The 16,015-nt window shown below is 46.9% G+C and overlaps 5 non-coding genes across 5 annotated transcripts; 1 reads left to right on the top strand and 4 right to left on the bottom strand.

Annotated features, from left to right (window-relative positions):
- Positions 1 to 747: 747 nt before the first annotated feature.
- On the bottom strand, positions 748 to 820 carry Trnav-cac (transfer RNA valine (anticodon CAC)). Its single transcript has one exon. It is a non-coding gene; the product is annotated as a tRNA-Val (tRNA).
- Positions 821 to 6,475: 5,655 nt separating this feature from the next.
- Trnae-cuc (transfer RNA glutamic acid (anticodon CUC)) lies at positions 6,476 to 6,547 on the bottom strand. Its single transcript has one exon. It is a non-coding gene; the product is annotated as a tRNA-Glu (tRNA).
- Positions 6,548 to 6,752: 205 nt separating this feature from the next.
- Positions 6,753 to 6,824, bottom strand: Trnag-ucc (transfer RNA glycine (anticodon UCC)). Its single transcript has one exon. It is a non-coding gene; the product is annotated as a tRNA-Gly (tRNA).
- A 507-nt stretch (positions 6,825 to 7,331) lies between these two features.
- Trnad-guc (transfer RNA aspartic acid (anticodon GUC)) lies at positions 7,332 to 7,403 on the bottom strand. The gene has a single exon. It is a non-coding gene; the product is annotated as a tRNA-Asp (tRNA).
- A 467-nt stretch (positions 7,404 to 7,870) lies between these two features.
- On the top strand, positions 7,871 to 7,953 carry Trnal-cag (transfer RNA leucine (anticodon CAG)). Its single transcript has one exon. It is a non-coding gene; the product is annotated as a tRNA-Leu (tRNA).
- Positions 7,954 to 16,015: the final 8,062 nt, after the last annotated feature.

Genomic DNA, 16,015 nt, shown 5'->3' with positions numbered 1-16,015 from the left:
AGAACTCAGAGATTCACCTGTCTCTGTCTCCTCTGTGCTGGGATTAAAGGCCCAAGCCACCACTGCCTGAAGGGGAAAAAAAAAATTTTTTTTTAATGAAAAGAAAATATATTGTTTCGAACGGTTTTAGAATCAAGAACCTTAAGATTCCTCGTGGAAAGAGACTGTGAAGGGGCGGGGCAAGTTTTCACGGCTGAAAACTGGATGCTGGCCTCTTAAAACACATTAACAACACCAACCACAGGAAGACAGGTGTGAATAGAGCTGGGGGAGTCTTGGCTATGTGAAGGTTAATGTTACCCCGTTGTAAAGCAGTCGCTGAGGCGGGAGTGGTGAGGAGGGGATTGGTGCATCTCAGTTCAGCTCATGAACTCTGGAGAGGGAATGAGGCAATCTCCTCTGAAGGGACCAGAGAGACTTTCTTGGGGGCAGAAGCGTAAACCGATAATTCCACGCACTATGCAGTCGCTTCTGGTTCTCAGTGTGCCAGCAGCGTCTTCTGGAAGGCAGAAGCCAAAGGGACCACAGAAGCACCTGCGGATCTCTTACAGCAGAAATAAATACCACTCTAAGTGTTAACTGCCCTGGCAAGACCAGCCCACCGCTGCCACGTGCCAACCCTCGTAAGACCCAGGAAATTCACTATGATTTCAGTAGATCTTTCTGTGGGTTTTTGTTTGTTTCGTTTCTGTTTTTAAGCTCCTTCAACAGGTTTGAAAAGACAAAACTAAAGTACAGAAAAACCACTGTTTCCGCCCGGTTTCGAACCGGGGACCTTTCGCGTGTGAGGCGAACGTGATAACCACTACACTACGGAAACTAGCTGCTAAGCGCCGTCTTGTAAGTTGTACTTGAAGTGAATTCTTTCTTTTCTGGGCCTTATTCCTAAATTCTATCCAGGTAGTCCATTTTGGGAATCAAGCCGATTTCACTTTGAAGCTGTAAGCGACGCTCATACACGAAGATTCGATGGTACCCCCGAAGAAAACTGCCAGCAAAATTAAGGCTGCAGCCAGGACCCGGAGGCCACGGGAAGAACACCAGGCTTGCGCAAACGCTCTTAGGTGCAGTTTTTCAGATCCTTTGGATTTCTAGGAATGCCTGGCTGCGGTCTAGGACACCCCCTGGCGGCCAGCATCTGCTGTGCCGAGCTACTGGAGAAAAATGGAGCCGTCACAGCCGGGAAGCCACCTAAGCGACAGGAAGGACGCAAGCTCAGGCCTGAAATAATGAAAATGTACCTTATGTGTGTTCTGAACCTAATGTAAAAGGCGGTCTCAGGCATTCTTGTTTATTTGTTTATTGCGTTAAGCCACTTTTAGGAGAACCAGGGGGAGTGTTTTCTCAGGGACTCTCGTTCAAGCTCATGCTTAACCCACTCTGTTGGGAACATTTACACTGCAGAAATCAATGTAGAGCCAGAAAGTGGTGTCACATACCTCTAATGCCAACACCCAAGAGGGAGAGGCAGGCAGATCTTTGAGTTTGAGGCCAGCCTGGGCTACTCAGAGAAACAAACAAACAGGAGAGGAAAAAGAACCCGTATAGAAAGATTGGATTGGCGTACATAATTTTAATAGGATAGAGGCCCTCCCTCCCTCCTTTCTTTCCACATAGTCCCTGTTTGTTGGGCCCCTAAGAGCAGGTATATTCCAGAGGTTTAGACTGCACAGGTAATTTCACCAGCTCCCCTGCTGTCCCCACTGCTGTGTCTGCTCAGGGAGCTCAATCAGAAAATTCAATTGGTACACTTAATTTATTTACATATTTTAGGAATTGAGTCATTCTCAATTCATTTTGGTCACACACACACACACACACACACACACAGAGAGAGAGAGAGAGAGAGAGAGAGAGAGAGAGAGAGAGAGAGAGAGACAGACAGACAGACAGACAGACAGAGCGAGCAATGGGGATGTTTCTATCCAGTAATAAACTTTATGTGTGGAATGAACTATAATGAGTTATGTAGTGAATTTATACATGTTTTTGTTTTGATCCCAAGTGTGGCATGGGCACAAGACTTGTGAGAGAACAGGTATTGTTTTTAAATTACATGTATTATCTGTAGGCCCAGCTAGCAATCAATCAAGACACAGACACTTGTTATATTTTAAAATAGCCTTACTTAACCTGGGGCAGGGCAGATATCAATCTTTTAAACTACTTTCCGTAATAGGGCCTCAGGCATGGGATCCCTGTCTCAATCCCATGCCATCTGCTTCCAATAACTTCTACCAAGCTACCTCCCATCCATAATCTCAAATACTTGCTAATGCTCTTCATCTGGGCCGGATTCTCTATCCACGCCGCCGGCCATGTGCTTCTCCTCCAGCTAACCCATGGCGGCCTTCCTCTCTTCACTTCAGGTCTCTCTCCTTTCTCCTCCTGGCAAACCTTCTTCTTCATTTTCCCAGAATTCCTCTCTCTTCTAGCCCCACCTATCTCCTGTCCTGCCCAGGTGAGATGGCTTTTTATTAAGCAAAAGGTGGGTTAGCATCAAAATACATCAGAACATTCGCCAACAAATAGGTGATGTTTATCCACTAGAAGATGAACCCCCCTCGTGGAGGGGCTCAGCTTTTGCCAGCTGAAACACATCTTAGTACAGACTCTGAGAGGATATATATGCCCAAATCAGGAGGCAGGGGCTCTTTGGGTCTTGGTGTTGTTTGGCTGTTCATTGCTCCACTTTGAGACACTCCTAGAGAGAACCACGCCAGAGAACACTTTGGGTTTCCTGGCTCCAGCTGCTGTTCCAGGTTCCAGCATCAACTCTGGTGGAATTGCTGGTCTGTTGAAATCCTGCTGCCTATACCAGGGGAATCGCTCCCAGGAACTGAGTCCAAAAAGGTCTACCTCTTCTGTTCCCATTAACCTCTTTTCTCTCCTATCTAGGGAAAGTTGGTTGGAAGGGAAGTGTAAACATTAAAGAACCCCAAATAAAGTAGGTTTGAAAAAAAAGGTCAAAGCTACACCGGGCAGTGGTGGCACATACCTTTACTCCCAGCATTCTGGAGGCAGAGGCAGGTGGATCTCTGTGAGTTCGAGGCCAGCCTGGTCTACAAAGCCAAGGCTACACAGAGAAACCCTGTCTTGGGGGACGGGGGAACCCAAGCTTGAAAAAGATTGAAGCCATCAAAGTTAAGCAAAAATAAGGCTTCAAAAGCAGAGTGACAGCTCCTCAGTGAGCTTGACCCACAGTCAAGCAAAGTGCACTTCAGGATGCTTGAAAGTGTACCAGACATTGACAAGTAGAGCAGAGGATTGTGTAGTGTCATGTGACAGTTATAATATTGGCTAGAAGTAAGCAATGGTCACAGTGATGAACCCTAAACACTAGACCACCAGGACGGAGTAATGAATGTTTTGTTTGTTTTGTGTTTTCAAGACAGGGTATAGTCCTTTCTGTGTAGTCCTGGCTGCCCTGGAACTCTCTCTGTAGACCAGGCTGGCTTTGAACTCACGAGATCTGCCTGCCTCTTTTCCCCCCACCCCCACCCAGTGCTGGGATTAAAGCTGTGTGCCACCACACCTGGTTTATAAGGCACATATTTACATAGTGAACTTTGGGAAAACTTTGAAGGATCAGTTTTCATATTTTTGCTTGCTTGTTTTAGTTTTTCTGAGATGAGGTCTCAAGTGGTCAAAGCTGGCCCCCAGATTGATAGGTAGTCAAAGCTGGCCTTGAACTCCTGATCCTGCTGCCTCAGTATCACAAGTGCTGGGGTTGCAGGTGTGGGCTGTGGTGTCAACTCTTTGAGTATGTTCTAGTAGCTTTTAGATGTGCCTAACTATTTGGGAGAGGATTTGTGTGTCTCTGGGTACATTGGCTGCCTCCAAGACCAGAGCACTGGTGGAGGCTTCGCTGACAGACTGTGGAAGGAAGACTATTACAAACACCACAAGCAAAGAGAAATGTCCCTCTTGCAGTACTATTGTCTGATAGTAACCGCTCTCTGGGGTCCTCAGTTTCTTACAAAGGAAAGGGCCTTGTGTTGTATGAAATGTATCTGAAAATTTTGTGCATTCCTATGGTTGGTCTATTTTATGTCACTTACAGTTCTCAGGGTCCCAAGGGAACTCTAAGAGGATAAGGGTTGAGTTTTTCCTGCCCTTAAATTCTTTCAAATTGGCCAAAATATCATTAGGTTTTTCCTAGCTGTGAAAAACTAATGGAGTTAGCTGAACATGACAGCCAGCACTTAGGAGACAGAAGCTTGAAGCCAGCACAGTCTACATAGTAAATTCTCGTTTAGCCAGGGCGTCACAATGAGTGGGTGCAGGAATAAGGGAGAGCAATACAGGAGGTGACTGTGAACAAAACAGTGTGTGTGTGTGTGTGTCTGTGTGTGTGTGTGTGTGTGTGTGTGTCTGTGTGTGTGTGTGTGTGTCTGTGTGTGTGTGTGTGTGTGTGTGTCTGTGTGTGTGTGTGTGTGTGTGTGTGTGTCTGTGTGTATGTGTGTGTGTGTCTGTGTGTGTGTGTGTGTGTGTCTGTGTGTATGTGTGTGTGTGTGTGTGTGTCTGTGTGTATGTGTATTGTATAATATGACAGAATGTTGTGGTGTATGTGGTTGATGTGGGCAGATGCTCTTTTTCCCCCCCCTTCTTAGAAAGGGTTTCTCTCTGTAGCCTTGACTCTCCTGGCTTTGCTTTGTAGACCAGGTTGGCCTCGAACTCATAGAGATCTGCCTGCCTCTGCCTCCCCAAGGGTGGGGATTATACTTTTAATCCAGATATTTTGGGGTGGGAAGATCTACTTTTAATCTGGACCATACCTTCTGTTAGTAGCCTACATAAGGGCATGAAAGAAAAAGAAAAATCTCTTTCTCCTCTCTCTCTCTCTCTCTCTCTCTCTCTCTCTCTCTCTCTCTCTCTCCTCTCTCTCTCTCCCCTCTCTCTCCTCTCTCTCTCTCTCTCTGCCTATCACCCTCAGTCCATTCCTTCCCTGGCATTAGCGCCTTGAGATTCCAGCACCTACTGAAGACCAGCTGACACATCCAGCCTTGTAGACTGAGCCACTACTGGCTTCTTGGACTTTTGTTGGTAGATAGCCATTGTGGGAGAAGCATGACCACAGCTGTAAGCCGCTCTAATAAACTCCATATCTATCTATCTATCTATCTATCTATCTATCTATCTATCTATCTGCTATATCTTCATCCTATAAGTTATATTCCTGTAAAGAACCCTGACTAATACACAGAAAGAAGAGAAGGGAAGTGCAGGGCCTGGCGAGACGGTTCAGCAGTTAAAAAAGAAAGGGAAGTGCACGAGTCTCCGATTTGGCCTGGACTCTCTAAATGTGTAGGTCAGAAATGCCTTCAGTGAGGAACCAACATTTGCAAGATTCTGGACTAGGCCAGGCATGCTGGCTCCTGCCTTTAATCCCAGCACTTGGGAGGCAGAGGCAGGTGATCGCTGTGAGTTCGAGGCCAGCCTGGTCTACAGAGTGAGTCCAGGATAGCCAAGGCTATACAGAGAAACCCTGTCTTGGAAAAAAAAAAATCCTGTAGACGGTAAGACAACATCTGAGAACACGAGAGACTGTGCAGGTCGAAATACAATTTCCCCCATTCCCTAGAACCAGCCCCACAAATCATTCAAAAGTACCCCAAATGGGTCTGAGGGTACACGGTAAGTACAGCTATAATCTCAGCACTGTGGAGGCTAAGGCGGAGGCATCGCTAGCCTCGGCTGGGCTACATATCAAGATGTCTGAAAAAAAGTGTTTTTTTTTTTTTTTCTTTTTTTTGTTTATAGTGGCCAGCTGGGACACTCCAGAGAAAAGCATCAAATTTATAACTACTTCACATCAATTTAAGTTTTAACACTGAAACACCCAATTGATCTAGATCAAACCCAGAGCCTTGACCAAGCTTAAAAAAAAAAAAAAAAAAAAATCCCAGCCCTCTACAGTCTACAGATATTCCGAATCAAGTAAAGGATTTAGTAATGGATGTTATTGTCCCTTTGCTTTTAAGAACCCCAAAGCTGTTCATCATTTGGAGATCTCTTCTACTATGGAAAATTCGACAAAGACGTCTGACATTTCCAGCCGTAGTTCCCAGCAGTAGGGACTCAGGGGTTTCTGAATCGAGAAACCGAGGGCACTATTGCACTTCATGGATTTGACAAATCTGATGTCACACCTGATGGCGTTCAATGTTCAAACGATAAAATGATCTGGAAAATGTCCGCCCTGAGCAGCTGGGCATTGTCACCACAAAATATGATTTCAGCTCTCTGTATTACAACCAACGAGATCCCCTGCAGCATCCAAGAGGATAATGGGGCGGGGTGGGGGGGGGGCGTAGCTCACCAAGAGGAGGAGAGGCGGTCTAGGGGGCTTCTTTCAGACCTAAACCTGGTGTCTAGTCGGTGGTGCTGGGCAGCATGGAGACTATTCGAAATCCTTAACAAAAAAAGGAAAGGGTGTTGTGAAGAATGCCAAAACAGGGAAAATAAGCAATGCTTCCCTGACCGGGAATCGAACCCGGGCCGCGGCGGTGAGAGCGCCGAATCCTAACCACTAGACCACCAGGGAAGAACGAGAATTGCTATTTGTTTACACATCCTAGTTCTGAAAACAAAACAAAACAAAACAAAATAAAACATTACAATTCCTAGTTCTGATCGCTCATTACTAATTTAGGTGTTCTGTCGGCAGCCACAAACGAGAGGCTCCTTTCGCCGGCTACATACTTCAGCGGACGTTTTGCCAGTCTCGGCCTGTCAAAAGGTAGACAGCATGCGTTGGCCGGGAATCGAACCCGGGTCAACTGCTTGGAAGGCAGCTATGCTCACCACTATACCACCAACGCCCCACTGCTGCACCGCTAATCCACTTGATGCTGGAAGCTGTGACCAGCCAGCGGCCTGAGCCATCCAGGTCGCCTAGCGCTTCCCTGCGCCCGCCCTCGACGCCAACTTCTGCGCGCTCTTCCGCGTCGTCCCGGGGGCGCCTCTCGTACGCACACGTCTGTCCTCTGGGGCGCTCTCGCCTCCTCGCCACTGCAACCAGGCGCGCCAGGCCAGGCCAGGCAACCAGGGCCCCAAGGCCCAGGGCGCGCCTAGGACCGCTTGCGGCAGGTCACCACCCAGACCTGCCTGGAACACCTGTGCTCAGGCCCTGCGAGTCGCAGGCAGCCTGTTCTGACCCTCGCTGCCTCGCGGGGGAAAAGGACGGGAGGTGGGGGCGTGGGGCAGGGGGCGGCGAATTCATAGATGCCAGAGTGCCAGGCAAGGGTGAGCACCGCGGCTGCGCTTAGGTCGGGGAGTCCTGCCCCTTGGACGCCCATCTGGCTAAAAAAAAATTGCATATAGCACGCCTCCCCGTCGGGGAATCGAACCCCGGTCTCCCGCGTGACAGGCGGAGATACTCACCACTATACTAACGAGGACGACTGCAGCATCGCTGCTGGGATGCCGGATCCTTTCCGACGATCCTCTGGCCCTCCAGCCCTCCATGGATCCACCGCTCGCCACAGCAACCGACCCAGAAGCCTCCGGCGTCGGCAGTCCAGGAGAACACCGCTAGCTCCAGGAACCCGGGCCGGGTGCTTTCCTTCCGCCGACTTCTCCCAAAAAGAGGCTGGCAAGCATCCTTTTGTTACTGCGCTGGTTCCTACGCCAAGGATGGTGAGGCGCGGCCGGGCTGGGTAAGGCTCAGAGATCCCGGCACTTGGAGCATCGTGGCCTCTGAATAGTAGGCAATTGCTTCTTTTCTATGGTGAGGTTTGCAGACTCCAGGTGTGACCTGTTGCAGGGTCCAATCACCTAAAGATAAGAGAACAGGCCAGTGCTCTCTTCCAAGGAAGGCGCTAAGCACTTCCTTGTGTAGTAGTAGTGTATACATCACAATCCCGTAGTCAGGATGGCCGAGCGGTCTAAGGCGCTGCGTTCAGGTCGCAGTCTCCCCTGGAGGCGTGGGTTCGAATCCCACTCCTGACAAGTTGAACATTTTTCTAACGCAGGTTCAGTTTAGGTAACAATTTCTTGCTTTCAGCCCCCCCCCCCCCCCCCATAGATAACAAATATTGGCATGTGCCTAAGCTGGTTAAACTGACTTCCTCCTCTCCCCATACCCCAGTGGGCCCCCCTCAGCCCGCCCACCGGTGAGCGCCAAAGTCTGCCAGTAAAATAGATCAAGTCTTTTTTCAGTAAAGCTGTACTTTTCTTTATTGTCGTCTTAGGTGTGGTCGGCATCACCCTTCCCCCCTCACCGTAAGTTAATATATCTAGCTTTTATCCTTATTGCTTCTTCATTTTCAATCACTGCTATAAAAACATTACACTTCATGCCGAACCTTTTTCTAGGTCCTTTACCCTTTATTTCCACATTTGGTACAGCGCTTGAATAAAGGCTACATAAGGAAATGGTGGGAGTGAGCCCTTTGTCTTCTCCAAGAATCCAGCCCAGTGTTTCCATCTTTATTTAGTATATAGAACCGGTACTATTTCTTGTCTTCACACACACACTAAGTTCCTGATTTTGTACTTAGTTCTGAACCTCGGGCTTCGGAAGGTTGGACACATCGTCGCCCGCCCCCCTCCCCCCGCCCTCTTTTCAGATTTTTGAGGCAGGGTCTCACAGAGCTGGCCAGAGTAGCCTCAAATGCTGCAGCAAAGGCTGGCTACATGCTACATTCTCTTGCCCAGTCTCTGGTTTTTAAGGACTCAGACTGGCCGAGCGTGGTGGCCCACGCCTTTAGTCCCAGCACTTGGGAGGCAGAGGCAGGCGGATCGCTGTGAGTTCGAGGCCAGCCTGGTCTACAAAGTGAGTCTGGGATGGCCAAGACTACACAGAGAAACCCTGTCTCGAAAAACCAAGATTGAAGCTGCTTCAACTCTTCATTTTTCCCTTCTTGGGTTTCCCACTGTCCCCCTTTTTTCTCTTTTTACTAGATTTTTAATAAGTACTGTGTAGTGAGAGATCTGAAATTTTGGTTTCTTAAAAAAAAAAAAAAACAAAACAGAGTAATATTCTAAGAATGTGTTTTTGCTTTAATCCCAGATGTGGGGGTGTGGGGTTGCTTTGGACCGTATGCAGCAACTATGATTTGCCTTGTGCTGTAGCAGAGGCATTTTTGCCAGCTGCAGATAGTTTCTGCAACTGTGTGACGTTTGGAATTCTGGGAACATTTCAGAAGATGTATAATGTTAGGGCCCTGAGAGGCAAGGTGGGTGGTTGTTGGTTGTTCAAGGGCTCAAGGGTTCAAGGGTTCAAGGCTGCAGATTGCTAGTAGTCGTGCACAAAGAAGAAACAAGAGGAAAAAAAATTAGATTTGGGGATCTCTCTCTCTCTCTCTCTCTCTCTCTCTCTCTCTCTCTCTCTCTCTCTCACTCCTTTCTATCCTTCTTTCTCTTCTATCTAGTGACAGAGGTGAAGCCGAGTTGATAAAGGGAGGGAAAAAGAAGAACCCAGAAAGTAGCAAAGAAGAAAGAAATTGGATTCAGATCTCTCTCTCTCTCTCTCTCTCTCTCTCTCTCTCTCTCTCTCTCTCTCCCTCTCCTGTCTCTCCTCTCTCCTTCTATCTCTCCTATGTTGTAATAAGGGGTGGAACTGTGGGGGATAAAGGATGGGAGAGAGAAAAGCTCACTGAATCCAGCTACAGTAGCCCCCCCCCTTTTTTTTTTTCTGTGTGAATGAGTGTTTGCTGCACATCTGAGCACCATGTGAATACAGTGTCTGCAAAAGTCCTGAAGAGGAAAGTAGAACTCCTGCTCTGGAGATGCAGCGGGTTGTGAGCTGCCATCTCGGTTCTGGGAACCAAACCTGAGTCCTCTGCAAGTTGTAGCTGGCTTGGCCTTGAGTTTCCTGGTGAGTGAGAGGTGGGCTTGAACGCCTCCTGATCCTCCTGCCTCTTCCTCCAGAGCACAGAGGACAGGCCGGTACCACCACACCTGTTTGCTGGTCATGGTTGTTGATAGTAGTCTAATTGTTGGTGGGGTGTGTGTGTGCCATGCGCACTTGTGGAGGTCAGGGGGCAACTCTGTGCGGGAGTCTTCTCACTGAGAACCTCTGTCATCCTCTCCTGCCTAGCTATTGGCTGTTAGATCATTACTGAGCCAATCCAAAGGTGAGGGAGGAAGAGTGCTTATGAAATATGAAGCAGTGATGAGCCATAAGAAGAACAAGACCAACGACCAGACAGTCCTCAGCTCTTTTCCGGTTTATCAATCAACAATTGACTATACAGAGCCACTCTTCACACAGTGTATAAAAGATTACCCCCACATCTCTGCCTCCTCTCAGTGCTGGGATTAAAGGCGTGCACCACCACTGCCCAGATTATTATTTTTTTTAACCTTAAAAATCAGTAAATATTAAGTAAATAATGTAAGCAATACACAAGTCTCAAGAAGTCCCTGAATCTTACAGTATTTACAAGGCCCACTATTCCCACGCTTATAGAAGCAATAAGAACTACTGTGGACAGGAGTCTCTGCAGCCTATCTGCCTTCCTATTAAGTCTTTGCAGATGTTCCAGGGAATGCAGCTTTCATAAGTCACCAGTCAGATAGGGGTGGGATTTGCAGCAGCACAGCTGCCTTTGAGTCATCCGTGCCTGTTAAGTAACCCCTCACCTGCACTTTTATTAATAACCCCAGTAAACTAATTGGTTTATGCCACTGAAGCTGAGAAGTCTTAGGGCAGAGCATCTGCAACAGGAATCCCCAAGTACCACACTTCCCCCGCCCTCCCTCCCCCTACCCTGTGTGATGGTGTGCTCTCTGGCTATGGCAGGTGTTGCATGGGCCTTGCTACAGGTAGTGAGGCATCACTAAGGACATGCTATCATGAGGTGGAGTGTCGATGACCGGAATCTCAGCATGGCTCTTGACTTCTGTGTTGTACCAAGTGGCATGCCTTCTTGATGAGTTAGTGGGGGTTCGCCATATGAGTGTAGCGACGCCCTGAGAATGGTTAAAGATTTAACCATTTACAATCCCTGACAGTAACACGTGAGGCCAGAGAATGTTGACAGGCTGTAAAGAGGTTACATGGTCACTGCTTTGTGTAGTAAAACAGGTGACTGAGGCCAAGATGGCTCCTCAACAGGAACTTGCTTGTTGTGTTAAGGGAAGAAGAATTGCCGTGTAAAAGGGATGTGAGTCTAAATGCCCTCCACATTAGCTCCTGACTTGGTGGGTAGATTAGATTAAAGGGAGGATGAGATAGACATACTGCTTTACTATTTCTTAAGGGTGAGAAAGCTGGGGGTGGGGTGCGGTGTGCCCAAGAGTTAGAGCTGTTCTAAATAGTCCTTGGTGGGATCCAAAACACTTGGAAATTATGGGGGGGAAAGAACACAGTAAAAGTGAGTTAAGATCTGGGCATGGTGGCACACACCTGTAATCCCAGCACTCGGGAGGCCTCGAGGCAGGTGGATCTTTGTGAGTTTGAGGCCAGCCTGGTCTACAAAGTGAGTCCAGGACAGCCAGAGCTACATGGAGAAACCCTGTCTCAAGGAGAGAGAGAGACAGAGAGAGAGAGAGAGACAGACACAGATAGACAGAGACAGACAGACAGAGACAGACAGACAGAGAGACAGAGGGACAGAGATAGAGACAGAGAGAGATAGAGAAGAGAAAACAGAAGAAGGAGGAAGAGGAGAGAAGAAATGAAAAGTAGAAATCCATGATCCAACAGACAGATGGGGCCTTAATGGGCGGATAGAAGGAACCGTACTGGATAAGGAACACAGTGCAGCACTGACTAAATGAGGAAAGACTGTTACAGAGAGTTTGTTGTTGTTGTTGTCGTTATTTGGTTGGTTGGTTTTTGTTGTGTGCCTGATTTGAGAAAAGGTTTAACTATGTAGCTCTGGCTGTCGTGGAACTCACTCTGTAGACCAGGCTGGCCTTGAACTCACAGGGATCTGCCTACCCTTGCTTCCCAGTGCTGGGATAAAAGGTGTAAGCCACTATGAATGGTTTTGCTTTTGTTGTTGCAGAATTTAATAGAAACTTTTATTATTGAATGTGTGTGTGTGTGTGTGTGTGTGACTGAGCTCAAGTCTTCTAAAAGAGCAGCTGGTTCTCTTAACCAGTGAGCCCCCTGAGCCACTGACACAAACATTAAAGGAGCTTTTCCTGACCTGATTTGTGAGGCTCTGGGATATGGGGGACACGTGAATTCAGTGTTGAGTCCTGCTGAGGGGGAACCCCCCCCAAATAAAACCCTGAGTAATATAAGCAACCCACATCTCCTTAAAACAAAGGCTACATAATGCAAGGTAATATGAGGGAAATCCATTGCTGATGGATTAGAGTAGAAAAGCTTTTGAGGACAAGTGGTTACCATCGCCTGAAGTCGGGAAGATAGTAAAGGAGGGACAGGTAATACTGAAGCGGGAGTGTGTAATAGAGATGCCATTTAATGCCCAGCTCACCAGGCCAGATCCTACTGTCTTCAGAAAACTTAAAAAAAAAAGCTGAAGCAACAGAGAAGTCGGAAGTGTTTGTGGGACTTTCATTCTTTGCTGACTTCCCAGTGGGACATGGACTTAATGAGGTAGAAGATCTGGTAAGTCTAAATGACTCTGACTGACAATATAAATAGCGTTTATAAAGTAAAAAATCAAGAGCAAGCAGGAGAAAATAAAACAGGCAAAAACAACAACAAACCTATTGGAGTTACTCAAAGGCAAAATGTTGCTAGATTTGTGTTGAGCCAGAGTTTAAAAAAAAAAAAAATTGACGAGAGAGCCTCTGATAGGCTTTAAGATCCGAAACACACACACACACACACACACACACACACACACACACACACACACACACACACCAAACCCATCCTAGAGTATATAATCATGTAGAGTAAGTACACTGGAGGCACACACACACACACACACACACACACACACACACACACACACACACACACACACACACACAAACCAATCCTAAGGTGTGTGATGATGTGGAGTACACTGGGGGTATAAACTGGGCTCCATCTAACAGCCACCAGTGGCCGATAGAAAGGCAAGTTCTGTAGATTTGAGCCTGCCAAAATTGGGGTGTGACAGGCACAGATAAGCAAAAATATACAACCTGTACCCCCCTTAGGCCTGTGCCAACACAAGCCAGTCCTACCAAAACAACTGGGGTAACTGGTACATAGCAACTGTTGATGGCGGCAGCACAACAGCCTCAAAGGGACAGATGGCTCAAGGAAAATGACTGTTGATTATGGCGCTAGGTGCAACAATAGCTCCTGGTGGGATCCAGCCTTCCCTGAGGTCAGGGCCTGAAGAAGGGTGGATGCAGAAGAGATGAGGGAGGAATGAGTCAAGCATGGGGGAATGGGAGGAGTCTGCAGCCTGACTGACTGGCAGTCGGAGTGCTTCTTTATTTATACAGAACTCAGGAGGCAGGGATGGATGCATGCTGCTCTCAAACACAGGTCAGATGATTTGTGTGCCCAGACACGTGTTTTAACTTTCGCTTGGTCATAAGGTTAGCCATCATTGAAAAGCCGTGACAGAACAGAATTATCTTTTACAACCATTTTTCCTCATCAACCCCTTACCCCAACTTTTTAATAATCTCGCAGTTTCAAGGGATGCTTCATCAAAAACATGAAAACCTGTTCTCAGGCTGGTAGCGCTTGGGGTTTCAAGGACACTAGACAGAGAGAAAATCTCCAAGCCAGCCTGGGAAGATTGTCATGTCCCAAACAGGGTATTATCAACTTTTAATAGTCAGGGTGCAAGTTGTCACTAGTCACCCCCCAAAAAATGTCCAGGCCAAAGCTGCTGCAGCTGTTATTCAGTTTCTGGCATGATACAATGTCTATGTTTTATCTGTCTGTAGAATGTATCTACCTGTGTAATCTTAGTTTCCTTTTGTTCTTTAGTCATACGGCACCATGGTGGCCCTGTACGAGCTCACTTTTCTAGAAAAGGGAGGTCTTAATGCTTTATTATTTTTTTTAATTTATCCACACCACTCTTGGTCCATCATTATAAGGAAGAGGCTTTTAATTTGATCTGCTGCCAACTCTTCTAGCCTACCAAATTTAGTCACCTACTAAAGTTTACTGTTTTGGTGATCTTGTTCCTGAGTAAGGAACATGCAGGGGCAGATGTGCCAAGAGTATCTTTGAGTCAGAGCCTCATAAGGAGGTCTGTGGCATAATTATTTGAATCCCACCTCCATGGCATAAGGAAGACCTTAAAGTCAGGACAGATAAGGACATCTCCCTGAAAGCAGGAGGAATAGTATAATCATGACAGTTCCTGGAGAAGCTTACAAGTATTCCTGGGAGAGGGTGTAAATGATTCATAAGCGATTTCCCATCAATCCAGTATCTCCAAGTTGTACAAATAATAAAAGCCCCCAAGCATGCACCACATGGAGATCAAGGCCAAAATGTGGGAGACTGCACCACAGCTATTCATCACTCAGCTCACTCTGCTGAGCTTTGTCCAACTGCTGTGCTGGCTTTATGACTTTCAGTGTCCCCATCAGATAAGGCTGTGCCAGTCTGCCATACAAGTGGTTGTACCCAACATCACAATCTTAAATATTTTTATTTTTAATTATATATGTGTGTCTGAGCAGGTAAGTGCAGGTGACAGCAAACGCCAGGAGCACCGGATCCCCTGAAGTGGGAGTTATAAATGGATGCTGTAAATGTAACTCGGGTCCTCTGGATGAGCACTGTGTGCTCTTAACTGCTGCGCTTTCTCACCAGTACCCCTTAGCCAGGCATGTTGGTGAATACCTTTAATCTCTGCACTCTGGGAGGGAGACCACTACAGGCCAGCCTGTTCCACAAAGCGAATCCAGAACACCCAAAGCTACACAAAGAGACCCTGTCTCCAAAAACCAAAACAAGGGGGAAAAAAGGATATTTACCAGCACAGTACTGTAAATTATTATTATTATTATTATTATTATTATTACTATTACTATTAGTTTTTGACAAGGTTTCTCTGTGTGGCCTTGGATGTCCTAGAATTACTCTGTAGACCAGGCTGGCCCAAATGCACAGCAATCTGCCTGCTTCTGTTCCCTGAGAACTGGGATGACAGGCGTGTGCCACAGCAATCAGCAACAATACCATTTTTAATCTTTATTTTTCAATTTTTGGGACAGGGTTACTCTGTATAGCTCTGACCATCCTGGAACTCACCTTGTAGACGAGACTGACCTTGAAACTCAGAGATCTATAGGCCTCTGCTTCCTGAGTGCTGGAATTAAAGATGTGCACCACATTCCCTCAGTTTCTTTTGCTTCCTCCTCCTCCTCTTCTTCTTCTTCCTCCTCTTCTTCTAAAAATGAAAGAATTGATTAAAGTGTTAAGAGCTTTGTGGACTGCATTGAAACCTCCTGTAATTTTTCTTTAAATATTCCCTTAGCTGCCTAAGACCTACTGACACTCATTTGAACCAGACAGTGCTGGGCATTCAGAGACGCTGCCTACCCTCTGTAAACAGATTTTGTGACACGTCAGTCTGTTAAAGACCTTACAGATTTACTGAATCCCTGGGACAACAACACAGCACAGTAAGGACAAGTGTAAGAGTTAGACAAAGGCACTCTGAACAGGGGCCGCACCAGCTCCTGTGGCTGTAAGATGAAACTTCAGGTATGAGAGGCAGACGATCTCCCTGTGAGTTCCTGACCTATGATTACATAAAGCCTACACAGCAGGACCAATAGTGAGATCCCACTGCTATAAATAGCACCTGAAAAAATCAAAATGAGACTTAACTAAACAATCTCATTGCTGGCGAGATGAAGACACACTGTGGCCAAGAAGAGAATTGTCACCAACAGGTCTCACTGAAAATAGATTCAGCAAACAGGAACATACACATGCTTGGAAGGACGGGCCTGCCTGTGCCTTGGAGACATGACTGGAGTGAATGTAGCCAACACCTTTCCTGTCAGGCTTAAGGCACACTCCAGAAAAGGAACCAGCTAAGGAGAACCATAAGGTAGGACAAAACCCAGTGCAGGAGAGGTGACAACCACAGTGGAGAAAAACAGTGGAAATGTT

This window comes from Acomys russatus, chromosome 6 (assembly GCF_903995435.1).
Source record: "Acomys russatus chromosome 6, mAcoRus1.1, whole genome shotgun sequence".
Classification (NCBI taxonomy): domain Eukaryota; kingdom Metazoa; phylum Chordata; class Mammalia; order Rodentia; family Muridae; genus Acomys; species Acomys russatus.
Note: the sequence above shows the minus strand (reverse complement) of the source record. Positions and strands in the feature narration are given on the sequence as shown.